Raw genomic sequence first — 14,050 nt, 5'->3', positions numbered from 1 at the left:
TGTCTTCCATTTTCAGAGAGGACTTTTTTATAAGTGTCAGGGGAGGTCGACTTGACCTTGGGTCAGTATGGCTGGTACTGAGGCAGCGTGAAGAACAGCTACGGGGCCTGGGGTCCCGCCCTGGGGACTCCATTCACTTTTCTCCAAGGACAGTGCTCTCGGGACGTCAGCCGTCTTCCCGTGGCAAGTGTGCTCAGTGAGTGCTGGTCACACGGCCGCCAGACAGACATCGTCTGTGATGTTCTGCCCAGATAATGGGCGGCGCCTTTTCCTCTGCTGGGGCGCACATGTGAAAAGCAGCTTGTGGAGAGTCAGAGTGTCATTTTAAAATGTGATTGTCGGGGCCACGAAGGGTTATTTGGTTTTGATCCTTCAGTTTTCTATGGTTGATCTAATAGGATTTGGGGATTGCTAACCAAAGGTTAAGGTTTGAAAGGCTGGCTGACCCACCTGCCTGGAGCCTCTCTGAGTGGGATCCCATCTCTGATCTGTGCTCTCTCTTACTTTCATTCTGGAAACCACTGCCATCTGGCTGCCTGGCCCAAGTGGCTCTCCTTCAGAGATATTTTTAAAATAGAGAGTCAACTTTTGATTCTCTGAGCTCTTTATGATTTAAGTGAGATTTTATTTGGAAAAAGAGTTCCATTGCCAGGGATTATTTGAAAATCACTGGAGAGTTCCAGCTTTACCACTCAAGAGCTAGGTGACCTTGGTCAAGTTATGTAACCTTGCTGAACCCCAGGTCGCTCATCTGTAACATGGCACGTGACCTCCTTAGAAGGGTTACTTGGGTTGTAAAAGGTCATAAAAATAAACGATCCGGCTAAGTGTGTGACACCAATGACACTGCCCGGTGTGGTCCTTTCTCTCCTGTCACTCCCACCAGGACGACCTTGCTTTGCACATGTGCTCTGAATGAGGCAGCTGCTAGCTCTGCCTGGATTGGGGGGCGGGGGGAATAGTGTGTGTGGGGGGTGAGGGATCTTCTGTGGACTCTTTCTTGCCTCTCTTGGGAGAGCTGGATGCATCTTCCAGCACTTTCAAGGTGCCTTGCTCATGCCAGCAGGCCAGCTTGATGCACTGAGAATGGCTAGTCCCCCTTCTGTCTCTCCCCAACCCAGGGGTGTCAGTAGTAAAAATGGACCCAACGCTCAGGACAACAGAAAGAATCGACTGGAGAATGGAAGGGGAATGTTCTTTTCTGTTAGTGGTGTTACCACGGGCAGTGCCACCAAAAAATAGAGCCCACTTTAGCTCTATTGATGGGGAGCTGTGCCCTCACCTTTTGGAGGCCAGTGTATTGAAGGAAGGCTGCAGCCCCACAGGAAGTCCCCCCCCCCCCCCCGCCGTGTCCCGGCAACGTCCCCCTCCACTTGCGTGGGCAGGGGCCAGGAAGATGCACGTAGAAAAAGGAACGTTGCTGCTGTTCAGTCTGCTGAGTTTGTGCTATTCAGCTTCTGTGAAGTTGGCCACGCACCTCAAGGCACCTGCTGTGGCCCCCTCGTGACCTCAGACGGGAAGCGACCCTGTCACCTGATGAGCTGTGTGAGCTCCTTAAGGCCGGCTGTGATGTCCTATGGTGTGTAGGATTCCTCTCAGAGGCCATGGAATCGTCGAACTAAGTTGAATGAGGACAGCAGCTCCGGGTGGGGGGGCTCATTAGCTGCCTGTAGCATCGAGAGGGGTAGTATCACTTGATGGACGGGAGGGTCTTATCAAGCCAGAGATCTTAACTGATTCAGAGAAGGAGCCACTGTCTACTTAGACATTTTCTTCTTCCTGGGTGCTAAGAAGTCCGCAGTGCCGTGCCCAAGACAGGGAGACACTGAGGCGGCAAGCCCGGGCAGGCTGGCAGCTTCCACGTAGCCGGATGGGAGCATTGCCCGGCAGTAGAGATCCAGCCTCTTCCTGGCCTTCTTCATTCTGATGTTTTGAAACATCCATGAAGCCATCTTAATGAAATTGAAAGTTGGACAGTTGAACGCCTGGCAGGGGCAAATAGTCTGGTCCCCGCAGCCCTCAGGACTCAGCCATCGGAACTCGTCATAACCAGACCGTGCTTTCTGGTCTCTCTGAGGGTATTAATCAATCAATTATGAGCTGTCGTGCTCGAAACCCAGTAAGTGACCTCAGTTCTAATTTTTAGTGATTTAGTAAATCGCATTTGGTTGGGATAGAGATAAAAATGAACTTCAGAAAGTCGTGAATACTGTCTTTACTACGAGTACCAATGATTATTTTCCCCTTTTTAAAATTTTCTGAACAGTTCTGTTAAATATTAAAACTTTGAGGGCCCATGGACCCAAGGTAGTGTAGAGGAATCATTTATTCATATAATCTGAAAAAAAAGAAGAAATCACTTTTTAAGTACTTTCTGACTGTTATTAGTTGTTTTTATCAGTTTTATATAAAATAAGTGGACCCTTTCAGAATGTATTTCTTTTAGTTAATATTGGTCATGTTACTGAAGTTTTGGTAAGTATTTCTAAAAGCTGCACGATGTTCTGTTACCTATGTTTTTATCTATATATATATTTATTGTTTTTCAAGGTGTTATTTTTTTTTAAGTAATCTCTACGCCCCATGTGGGGCTTGAACTTACAACCCCGAGATCAAGAGTCGCCCGTTCCACTGACTGAGCCAGCCAGGCGCCCCTGTTACCTGCGTTTTTAAATTATAGTTTTTAATTAATAAACAAGGCAGTATTAATTCTTGTGACATTTAGAGCTTTCCTTTGCAATTTCCTTGATTCAGGAAAGAAAAGCACGTTTCCCAGATGTCTCATTGGATATTTTGGCATTTTTCTCAAGCTTCACTCTTGAAGTGATGACCAGATCACACCGAAGTGGACTTGTCAGGGGGCAGATGACTCTCCCCTGAATTTTTCTGATGGCGTCTTTTTCTGTTGCTCTTGTTAGAAGCTTTAGAGCGTCAGACAGTTTACGATTATTTTTGCTTTTTCTCTCATATCACAAATGTGTACATTTGGAGTACATTTACTTATTGTCTTTTTGCAAAAGGACTTCTATCACAGCCTCTCATCCAGTGTTAGAAACATGAGAAAACCAGTCATTTTTAATATAATCTTTTGAATATAAATATAGAAGAAAGCAGAAGAAAAACAGTCTTCATCTAGGAAGGGGGTTTGCATTGTGAACATGGCGCTCCATGCATGTGCTTTTGGGGCATTCTAAGCTACGGAGATCACAATAATAAATCTTTAACGTCTTGGCTCCTAGAGCCCCCGCAAGGAAGGAGGAGGGCCAGGGCTCCCTGCCAGGTGCCTTGCGCTGGAGGTGAGTGGAGAAACAGCCCGGGGCCCTGGGAGGGCTCATCAGCTTTTTACAGCCATTTTTATCATCTGTTTGTTCTTCCAGTGATCTCACAGCATTTGTTTACATTCTAAACAGAGTTTATTGTTGGGGATTTGTCAGACTATTTCTCCTGTTAACCTTATAACAGCAAACAGTTGTCTTACTTTGCCAAATCACAGCTCCTCCAATAAATAATTTTAATGGAAAGTAAAGATAGGTCGCTACCCTGGTTAAACACTCACCATAAAAATCAGTTTATAGATCATTTTGTGGAGGAAGCTGTTTAACAGGATTGCTTCTGATTCCTCCTGTTCTTTCAGCGCCACCGAAATCCCCCAAAGACGACGCCAATGAGAAGCTCATTGGCTAAAAAGAAAATTAATTTCTTTGCACTTCTTTAAAGTGACATGATGTTCCAGTTGGAGGAAAAGAAGGTTTATAACCTTGCAACCTGTGATGTCACATGCCATTTTGCTTTTAGAAAACACTTTTCCAGGAGTCCAAGCCATCAACCAACCCATAGCTATGTAATCTCCCATGACTGGAAATGAACTATGATAAGAATTTTCGGGTAAGTTTTTAGGGGCCACCTTTGGCCCTCCGGCCATGCTTTGAAATGCAAAATGCACCTTGAGAAAATTATCCTTTCATGGAAGAAGAGACTCCCCCCTTTTTTTCCTGAAATTTTACTGATATTCTGGGGGAAAATTGTGTATTTGCGAGGCGAGAGCTCTTAAACTTGAATTATCTGGCGTTTTCCGGTATTCTTTATTTCACTTAGGTGTCTGTGTCTGGGTTTATACAACTGATGTGCCGTCGTCGGGAAAAGTATCTGAAGTACTGGAAGAGCTTTCTGGTTTCCATTCTCTCGGCTCCTCCCAGCCCCATCCCAGAAAGGGAGATGATCTCTAACAAAGTAAAACAGGAGCCCGGGCCGGGACTGGTCCCGTGCAGTGAAGCTCTGGGGAAGGCTTAGCAGGACAGGGGAGAGACCTCGTGTCGCAGCTCTTGCGGGCTGTGAAGTCTCTGTGGGAAGGAGTAGCAGCTCCGTTTGCTGGGACAGAGCTGAACACTGAGCTCCTGATTGTCAGAGTGACTGTAATTGCCTACTGGTGCCCCTTCCACGGTTTCCTTTTAGAGTTACTGAAGGCAACTGTGTGATGTCAGCCAGAAATACTGGCACATGGGAATGGATTGGCTTTTCAGAGCAGTAGAGAGGATTGGGGGGGGTGATTAGGATGGTTTCTGAATTCTTCACCTCATGTGCCCCCCCCCCCCCCCCCCCCCGCCCCGGGATCTCCCATGGGCAGCATCACCTGGTCTTCGTCCCTTCCCTACACCAGCCTTCCGGTGCAGAAAGCAAACCTTGGGTCTTTAAAAGCTCTTCTAGGTGATTAGCACTGAAATATTTTTTCACCAAAAAAAAAAAAAAAAGAAAGAAAAAGAAAAAAAAGAAAGAAAAAAGAAAAGAAACCAGTAAAAAATGTAATCCCAACAGATAACGTTAGAATATCCTCTGATAAAACAGAGTTGCTTTGCATGACAATGCTGTTATTTTAAAACTGTGTCAAAGGCAATATTCCTATTTCCTCACCCCCAGCCTTGGAAAGCCAGGTCCTTTTCTAGATAACCCTGCCATATTCCCAGGCACTCCCCCTCGGAGAACGTATTTCTAAGCCTGATCCCTTTCCGTGTGGTGAGGCGGTCACACAGCACAGCTCATTCGTCAGTAATCCCTTAATGCTATTAAAGTGAGTGGGTGGCAGAGGGCCCTTCCTTAATTATCAATTCTAAGAGGATTTGGCCCCTAAGAGCCTCTGGAGCGTATCATTTTGTGACAGTGTGCCTGTCTTACTTGAAGGTGGTAGGTAGACGCTGAGATGCTTGAAGAGAAACACGAGGGATGACCTGTCTGTGACGGTCCCCCAGGCCTCTTGTGTTTATAATAAAAGTAATATAGTGATATTAAAGGACTTTGGGGAAGCTCCCATAATTCCTCTGTAGCAGAACGAATGTTTTTGTCTGGATAGTTTTTGGAAGGGTGGGAAAACCGTATCTTTTGAGTGCAGTCATGTGGACTTGACCACATGGCTTCTCAGGTTTGTTTGCAACTGATTGAGTCAAGGGGACTTAAATCTGTAGAAGGAATTCTAGACTGAAATCATGACACAGTCTCCTTACCCATCACTATCTTTCCCTGAAATTATCATACATGTGACAACTGGACTTTAGGTTTAAACTGACTAGGCTAGTTTAGAGCCCTGTCCCATTTCTGGGTTTTTTTTTTTGGTTTTTTTTTTTTTTTTTTTTTGTTTTGTTTTTTTCTCTTTGGGAAGTCCTTTTCTAAGTCCTTTTGTGAAGATAGGAAAGAACACAAAAATGGGAGGTAATCCAATGTCTTAGAGCACTGAGAGTTTACAGTCAGTTTCTGCTTCATGGGCAGAAGATTTCATAATGGCTAGTATGGGAGTGGAAGGGAGAATGGCAAGGAACACTCTGGAAAGAGGAGAGTAAAATTCTAAAATTCAGTAATAAGTTGATTACACTATCCAGTAGTGGAGACCCTTTGGCGATTATGTCCACTTCAGCCGTCTACGTATCAAGAAGGAAGTGAAGACGTTGAAGTTTTAGATGAGCAACAAGGCTTGATTCAGAAGTTGGAAAGTGTGAAAGGATTCTGGAGGCTAGAAGGCTTACATTAACGGTTTTCGAATGTGTAAGAATCAGGTATCTTCCTCCTTTGGAAGAAGACAATTTAAAAGGAAATGTGCTTAAACGACAACATTAGGAGATTATCTAAATATAGATGCTTTCCAAACTAAGTTGATAACCCCCAGAATGAATTCTCAAGAGAGGTAATATACCCGTCCTTGGAGAAAATGGGACCTCTCCTAGGGGTGGAATAACTCAATGCTTAGGCAAGTTCTGTTTCTGCTAATGTGATTGATATGTGTATTCTTGCTTACGTACGTTTTCATTCTTGTGTAGTATTTTATAGTCAGAATTCATGTATCTTTATTGCTTCTATTTCTGAGAAGATGATTGATTCTTTTAGTGAGTGTCATGATTCGGTGATCATGCTTTCTCAATCTTGTCACCAGAAACAATGACTATTAATTTTTATGTCTGTAAGTAGATACCTGATTTTTAAAATAATTCTAATACTTAAAAAACACATGCATCCCTCAATTATAAACACTACAATTACCAAGACTGAAAAAAGAAAGCATTTGCATGTCCTTACTGGAAACATGTTTATTGCGGTTTATGTGAACTACGCCAGCCACTGCAGGTAAAGGCGCTTATAAAACCATTTAACTCATGGCACTCAGCATATCACTACATGGCAATAATTTTTTTAAGTTATGTTATTTTAAGTCATCTCCACAGCCAATGTGGGGCTCAGACCCACAACTCTGAGATCAAGAGTCACATGTTCCATCGACTGAGCTAGCCAGGCTCCCCTAGATGGCAGTAATTTTAACAGTAATCATTATGCTTAAGGAAAAGACAGGCAAACTTATTTTTTTAAAAAAATCCATGATTCATCTGATAAAGATGTATTCGTATAAATATAAAATGTGAAACATTTTATATAAAAATAAAATAGATATAATATGAAAATACTACTATATTCCAGTTAGATAATTAGGTAAATCAATGATACTTCCACTGCCTCTCAACAAATTAGGAACTTAGAATAAATTGTAGGTTAGATTGTAGATTGTTGGATTTGGAGAGTCCTTTGATTTGTACAAATGAAGAAACAAAGATTTACAGTTGCCACTCAGTCATGCAGCAAGACTTGGAGAAGCCGGAACAAGGTGGGGGCCGTCTCCTGGTTCTCAGCCCAGGGCATGTTCCACTGTCCAGATGCCACGTGTAGATTTTGAGAAGGGCAGTGAAGGCACCTGCTGGGAATAATGATGAGAAGGAAAGATATTTCAGTGTTTGCACCATTAGGGGAAGAGAGGCATGAGCCTGTAGAAAATATTTAGGAAGATCTAGGACCAGGAACTCTACATCACCAAGCCAACACCCCTGTCCGGGACTCCCGTGAAAGGTAGCCATTTCCAGTGTAAAGGACTGTGTGACATAAATACTACTTTAGAACTTGAATTTTGTCTTTCTTTGTAGGAAACGTCTAACATTTGCTAGTGTGTACTCTGTGTACTTTGCTAGGTACTTTGTTCATGCCTTCTCATTTGATTCTCACTGTAGCCTGAGAGGTAATAATTCTCCATCTAAGAATATTCTAGAAAAATGAAGGAACTTACCCTTGGTTGCTTACCAGGTAAGGGAGTTGTCACTAGAGCTTTTGCTTTTTGACATTCATGTTGCTTCCCTCAATCCACAACTCTATCAACATATAAGAAAAAAAAATGAGAAAAAAAGGTATTATAAACTTGAAAGTGATACACAGGGTTCATATAGATCCCAGGGCCCTCCGAATCAAAGATGTTTAACATGATAGGGGAAAGCAATGATAAAAATCTTTACAGTTTTAAGAAACCATTAATTTTAGATACAGAAGCTCACAAGCCAGGGGCGCCTGGGTGGCTCAGTCGTTAAGCGTCTGCCTTCAGCCCAGGGCTCAGTGATCCCGCCATTCTGGGATCGAGCCCCGCATCAGGCTCCTCCGCTGGGAGCCTGCTTCTTCCTCCCACTACCCCTGCTTGTGTTCCCTCTCTCGCTGGCTGTCTCTCCCTCTGTCAAATGAATAAATAAAATCTTAAAAAAAAAAAAAAAGCAGCTCACAAGCCAGATTTTAATACCATCAGTTGATTCTGATGATTCACTGATTTTCAGATCTCAAAAATTTAAACAGTTCTGAGTAAAATTTCCAGGTCGGTTGTACTTAGGAAAGGATGTAAGTTCAGTATTCCATGGGCTGATTTCATTACATGGGCTCCCATTGTTACAATGAAGCTACAGGGTCTCCCCCCAATTCTTCATTAATACCTATTACTTAAGAACTATAAAGATTGCCTTATGAAAACGGCTCGTCCTGACACTTAAGGGTTACTAATAAACATCATTCTGCTTCCAAGGGCATTAAGCACTTGTCAAGAACGGCCAGAAATACGTATTTTGGATTTTTGGATGTTCTAGTCAACTCCGAGTTGCTCTAAATGCTTTATCACTTTTCAGAAAGTACAACAAATGAAATGTGTGACAAGCCCCTGAACTATTTTTGAGTATAATCTTTCTTTGATTAAAAAATCTCATGTCTTGATAGACGTGAGTATAAATCTTATGGTTTTATTTATTTTATCTCTGTTGTTTGGATCCTGGAGAAATGATATATTATTGAACCTCCCAGTCATGTAATTTTAACCAAGAAGCATTCTGAAGTTCTTAACTGTAGCTGCAGAGCAAATTGGAATGTGTCACATTTTGGTGAAATGACCAGCCCCGATGACCATGTCATGCAAAGGTGGCCCACGTTATGTAGGGTGCTGTCATGCAGAGGGCAGGGGGAGCGCAAGTGAGCCATTCAGAGCATCTCTGCCACTTTCTCCGTGGTCTGAAGTAACGTCTTGAATCTCTGTAAGCTGTGTCTGAATTTACAGAGCAAGATGACTATTAACTAGTTCATAGGATCGCTGTGAGGTTTAAATAGCGAAGTATATGAGAAAGCTTGACAAGAATTAGTATTCTTCATACACTTAGAGGGACAAACTCTATCTTTCTTATGCATATCTCTCCCACACATAGCAAGGAGAATGCATTGCATGCAGTAGATGCTTAATGAATGCTGATAATAGATTGGGGACTATGAAAAACAGTACTGCCCAGTAAGGAGCAGATGTCCACTAACATCAGATGTTGCCTCACTGCCGGCATATTCCTTCTTCTGGAGTCGGCTCCGGTGTTGGCGGGGCTGCTCTGCTCTTCCAGGGCAGCCTTGAGTGTTTGAGCTCCTCTGCCCTGGTCTTTCGGGCTCTCCTTCATTACAGCAGGATTTCTCAACATCCACACTAGCGACAACGAGGCCCAGATAATTCTTTGTTGTGGGAGATCACCTGTGCGGGGTTTTTGTGTTTTTTTTAAAGCTTTTATTTATTTATTTGAGAGAGAAAGCGAGAGGCAGAGCACGAGCAGAGGAGGATGGGCAGAGGGAGAGAGAGCAGGGAGCCCCACACAGGGCTCAGTCCCAGAACCCCGGGATCATGACCTGAGCCGAAGATATGCTTAAGCGACTGAGCCAACCAGGCGCCCCCATCCCGTGCATTTTAAGATGTTTAGCCTCTACTTACTAGATGCCAGTAAACATCCCTCTCCAATTTTTGTTACAAATTTATCGTAACAATAAAAATGTCTCCAGACATTGCCTCTTGTCCTCCGGGCACGGGGCTGCCCCAGGTCGAACACTACTGTCTACAGCAGACATACGGCATTCCGTGCTTTGTCACCTGATAATCGGTTTGCCTGTGCCCTTCCCCCCTAGCCGGCCACCCCTATGGCAGCACTGTGCCTTTCTCTGAGCCACCATCCCCACACTGGTAGAAGAGCAACAAATATAGAAGGAGGAAAAAGAAAAGATACCTAGAGAAGGAGAAACGGTTATAATAATTGTGTTGCCCCATTATGTGTAGTGGATTTTTGTTTTTTGGGGGGACGAAAAGGGCAAGGACTCACCATCACCTGAAGTCTCTTTTCCTGAAACCATTAATGTCACCACCTTCTTTTCAGATCTTACTCTCCTCTATGCCCTGATCATTGACAGAATTGGGTAGTGTGTCTACTCAGAGTAGATGTTAATCTGGGATTGGATACTTGAAATTTTAGGCTTCAAAGTCCAGGCAGAGATTAAAGACACCTCTCTCTCTCCCTTAAACCCTGGAACACCTTCCACAGCTGAACTCCAACCACCCCTTCCCTGAAGACCCCCAAATGTGTCTCTAGCTTAGAACCTCTCTATTAATCCCAGAATCACACTTTCTAGCCCCTGGAGAGCTCCTCTTGTGTATTTCACAAGCTCCGAGACCAGAAACCTGGTGTGACTAGGACTAAACTCCTCATGTTCCTTCCTTGCTCCTTTTCAGCTTCCTTCAGGATTCTTCCTCCCGGGGAGCAAAGCCGCCCCAGCCCTAGTGCAGGGAGCTGGAGTCAGAACCTTCCTCTGCCACTTGATGACTCAGTGACCTTCTGCAGGTGATTTCTCATCTTGTTGCCTCATTTTCTTCATCTGTCAGATGGATATTGATCTCCCAGAGCTGTTGGGAAGATTACATTAGATAATGTATGCAAATTGCTTAAATGAAATAATGCATGTAAATCAGCGAGGGAAAAAAAAATGCCTGTTCTGCTTAACAAATGGTAGATGCTGTTATTGTTGAAAAAGATGCTTTAAGCAGGCTTTTGACCCCAGTTTCACCTTCAGTCCATCTGTCTGTTGCCTGGTCCCTGGACACACAGATTCCTGTGTTTGCCATTACTTTCATAATGAGGGTTAGCCTTCAGCCTGATGTAGATGGCCCTTTGTGACCTGCCTCCTGCTTACCTGTCCGTCTCACCATGGATAGCATCCTGACATGTTGAACAGCCCAGATCCCAACATGCCAGCCCCTCATACTTCCATGCCTCTATGCCGTCTGTTCCCTCTTCCTTGTTTTCTTTTCTCTTCTTCATTGAACTAACATCTCCTCTTTAAGACAAAGCACCATCATCTCTTCATCTTAGAAGCAGTCCTTGGTCACCCTCCACTGAGATCATTGTTGCACCGTGTTCCTGTTACCACGCTAACACTCTGTGCTTGCGTATCTTCTGGCACTTACCATGTGTAACTTACGTTTCTTGATTGTGTCCCTCACTAAGCTGTGAATTTTTGACATCACATTCATTTTGGTTTCCTGGTCATTTTGGTTTTCTATGATGAGTAACCCATTTCTTGACATGTAGTAGATGTGTAATAACTATTCATGATCAAATAAGGGTAGGATTCCATAAGATTGAATCAGGCAGCATAGACAGAAAAATGTAGAACAGTTGAGTCAGAATGAGTTGATGGAATTAACCAGCAAAAATTAGGAACAAAGAAACCATGCAGGTATCTTTATTGGATAGAAACAGGAGATCCACAGATACAGACTCTAAAACAGAATCTTAAAGCTGGGACCGAGTAAGAAGTCCTAGCTGAGTAAGTTAATCTGTAATGGCAGAAGGAGAAATACCAAGGGGTCCGGTATTAAGGCCTGCTACCTCCTTTTATTGCCCCTGACTTCAAGGAACTAGATCTCATGACAGAGAAACAACAAAAGAAAAAAATAAATCAATTCTTCTAAGAGAGTGCTATTTGAAAAGGTACGTACCTCGTGTTAGGGCCATAGAGACAAAATAATTTTTCAACAGATGGAGTCATGTCATTGCCTGGGGACCAGCAATGGCCAACTAAAACATCAGAGGCAGACGTGTGGTGGGTAGATATTTTACATCAGTTTCAAGCTTCCAGTGTCAATAACAGCTTCATGGAAAGAGCCTGATCAAAGATCACATTCAACAGGCCGGGCTGCCTCGGGATCACGTGCCTCAGCTTGCAAAAGGTGCCAGTATTTTGTCATTTTCTACCAAAGCAGTTTTAAACAAGTTTGCTGCTAAAACCAACAGTCTCAAGAGCCCTTTTTTTCAGGAAGATTATTTTCCACGCCCATAATGTTAAGCAGGGAAACATGGCGCCCAGTTTTCTCAGCACTAAGAAGATGACCAGAACATCACTTAGTAACATTACTAACCATTTAACTGACGATTTCTTGGAAGGAATCATATTATTCTGATTAGACAAGGAACATGTTTGTACATTGACCAAATATCGGCTTTTATAAATTACATTTGAAAAATCTCTGACCATGTTTTATCTTTTGAAATCTCATCTCACCTTCTGAAAAAGGCTTTTGCTTTCTTTTCTGATCTTACTGATGGAGAACCACACATAGCTCTCCAATTAGAATAATGAACGAAATTTCCGTTCCCATGATTTGCACAGTGTTTTGTTGTTGAGGCGAAATAGCAATGAATCACAGTCCTGGTTGTGTTTAATGATTCAATAAACCGTACTTGTGAGTCAGTTGTCAGGGTTTGAAGTCAATATTTGTCCATTTCTCAAAACCTTATACCAGCCCCGGAAGATTTGGCTCTTGACTATGCTGTGTCAAAGGAGCCAGCATCTTCCTACACCCAGCCTAGAGTCTGGCAGATTCAAGACCACCTAAAGGGACACACTGAACCGATAGACAAGAAGGAAGCTTTACCAAGGCTCAAGATGATTTTTCCATTTCACAACTCTCCTGTTGAAATCCCCTTCCGTTCCTGCGGAACCGCATAGTTACTTCTGGCAGCAGGTTCCTGCCAGGACCTGGAATGAATCCCCGTAAATACTCAGAGTAGCAGGGGTGGAAGAGGGTTCTTCTCCCCCCACGCTGCTGCTGCTTCTGGCAAAGGTTGGGGTGTTGGCAGGGGCGCCCCACCTCTGCACAGTCTGCTCCGGGAGGCGGGGGATTCCTCTTACTTCCAATTACCAGTTTCTTTACATGTGGGAGGACATTTTTTGGCACATTATCCTCATTTCTTCATGTCTGGCTGACAGTGCCGTTGCTAATTTATTTTTTGGCATCCTGTATGCATTTGTTAAGATGTCAGAAGGTATGTACAAAGTATTGGAGTGAAGGCTGAATTTACATTCTGGAGCTTCTAGTGGGTATGAGATGTTAGAAACTGTCTCTTTGCAACAGAGGTTATAGTGCTGGGTAAATAGAGGACAGTGAGCGTGGTTTACTTGCCTACTTGCAAAAGTCGGAGGACCCTTTAGTGAACATTGAATCGCGAAATCCTAAACTTGTGAGCAGGTAAGGATCTGGAAGTTAGTGTGTGATCTATTCCCAGCTGAGGAAATTGAGGCAAGGCATATTTAAGTGATTAGCCCAAGATCACCCAGCTGGCTTATGCTAGATACTATACTCGAATTCTGGTCTCCTCTCTTCGTTCTGTATTATTTTCACTATATTGTAATGTTTTGCAAGTAGTAGGCACTCAGTGATGTATTAGATACATCAAGGTATCTATCTTCATAGTTCATTCTGCATATGGGAGGGAACAAAATAAGATCTTCTCCCCTTTTCCCCTCCAAAACAATTCTGACTATGGATTGGCTATAATTCTTGCAGCTAGATTGAGCTGCCTGGAAAAGGGGTCACTTCAGTAGATTTCCCCTCTTCCAAGTGGTTGGAACCTTAGTTGAAATGCCAGCCAGCTGAAACATGTCAAAATCAATCTGTAATTTTGGAGGCTTGGAAAAGCAGTTCCAATCGCCAGCCCTGGACAGTCTGTTCTATTCTACTATCTGAAACATTAATAGCAGATTTGTGAAGGCACACTCAGGAAGAACAGATCTCCCAAATTGTTTCTTCAGAGGGAATGATTATGTAAACAACTAATTTGAGTAAAAGTAGCTCAGAGAATATTTTAGGTTCCGGTTGAGAATCTTAAATGCTCAATTAAGTAATTTTTAAAAAAGCTCTTGTTAAACCTGATATCGGGAAGTAATATACCTTTTAAATAAAAGGTAAATGAAACTACATTTCTGTTCATAACAATTCTAATCCATTGGTTGGATGGAGAAGATTTTGCTGGCAATGATGGTAGAACAGGCTCGCCGCACACCTTGACTGGATGGTGTTATGTATTCAAGAAGGTAACTCGTGCTGGATCCAACTTTGGATTTAAAGCAAATGCTACAC

General features: G+C 43.2%; 1 protein-coding gene across 6 annotated transcripts in view; it reads left to right on the top strand.

The window, feature by feature from the left end:
• TMEM200A (transmembrane protein 200A) overlaps positions 1–14,050 on the top strand; it is a 68,859-nt gene that overhangs the window by 16,247 nt on the left and 38,562 nt on the right. For 2 of the 6 annotated variants that reach the window (XM_026504796.4, XM_048226055.2), the window contains exon 2: positions 10,364–10,472. The exons of 3 other annotated variants lie outside the window; for them this stretch is intronic. The gene's annotated coding sequence lies outside the window, so the exon portion shown is untranslated. Of the gene's footprint in view, positions 1–1,376; positions 2,120–10,363; positions 10,473–14,050 lie in introns of those variants that run through there. One more of the 6 variants, XM_057311051.1, reaches the window with a different exon arrangement.

Source organism: Ursus arctos, unplaced genomic scaffold (assembly GCF_023065955.2).
Source record: "Ursus arctos isolate Adak ecotype North America unplaced genomic scaffold, UrsArc2.0 scaffold_13, whole genome shotgun sequence".
Lineage (NCBI taxonomy): Eukaryota > Metazoa > Chordata > Mammalia > Carnivora > Ursidae > Ursus > Ursus arctos.
Note: the sequence above shows the minus strand (reverse complement) of the source record. Positions and strands in the feature narration are given on the sequence as shown.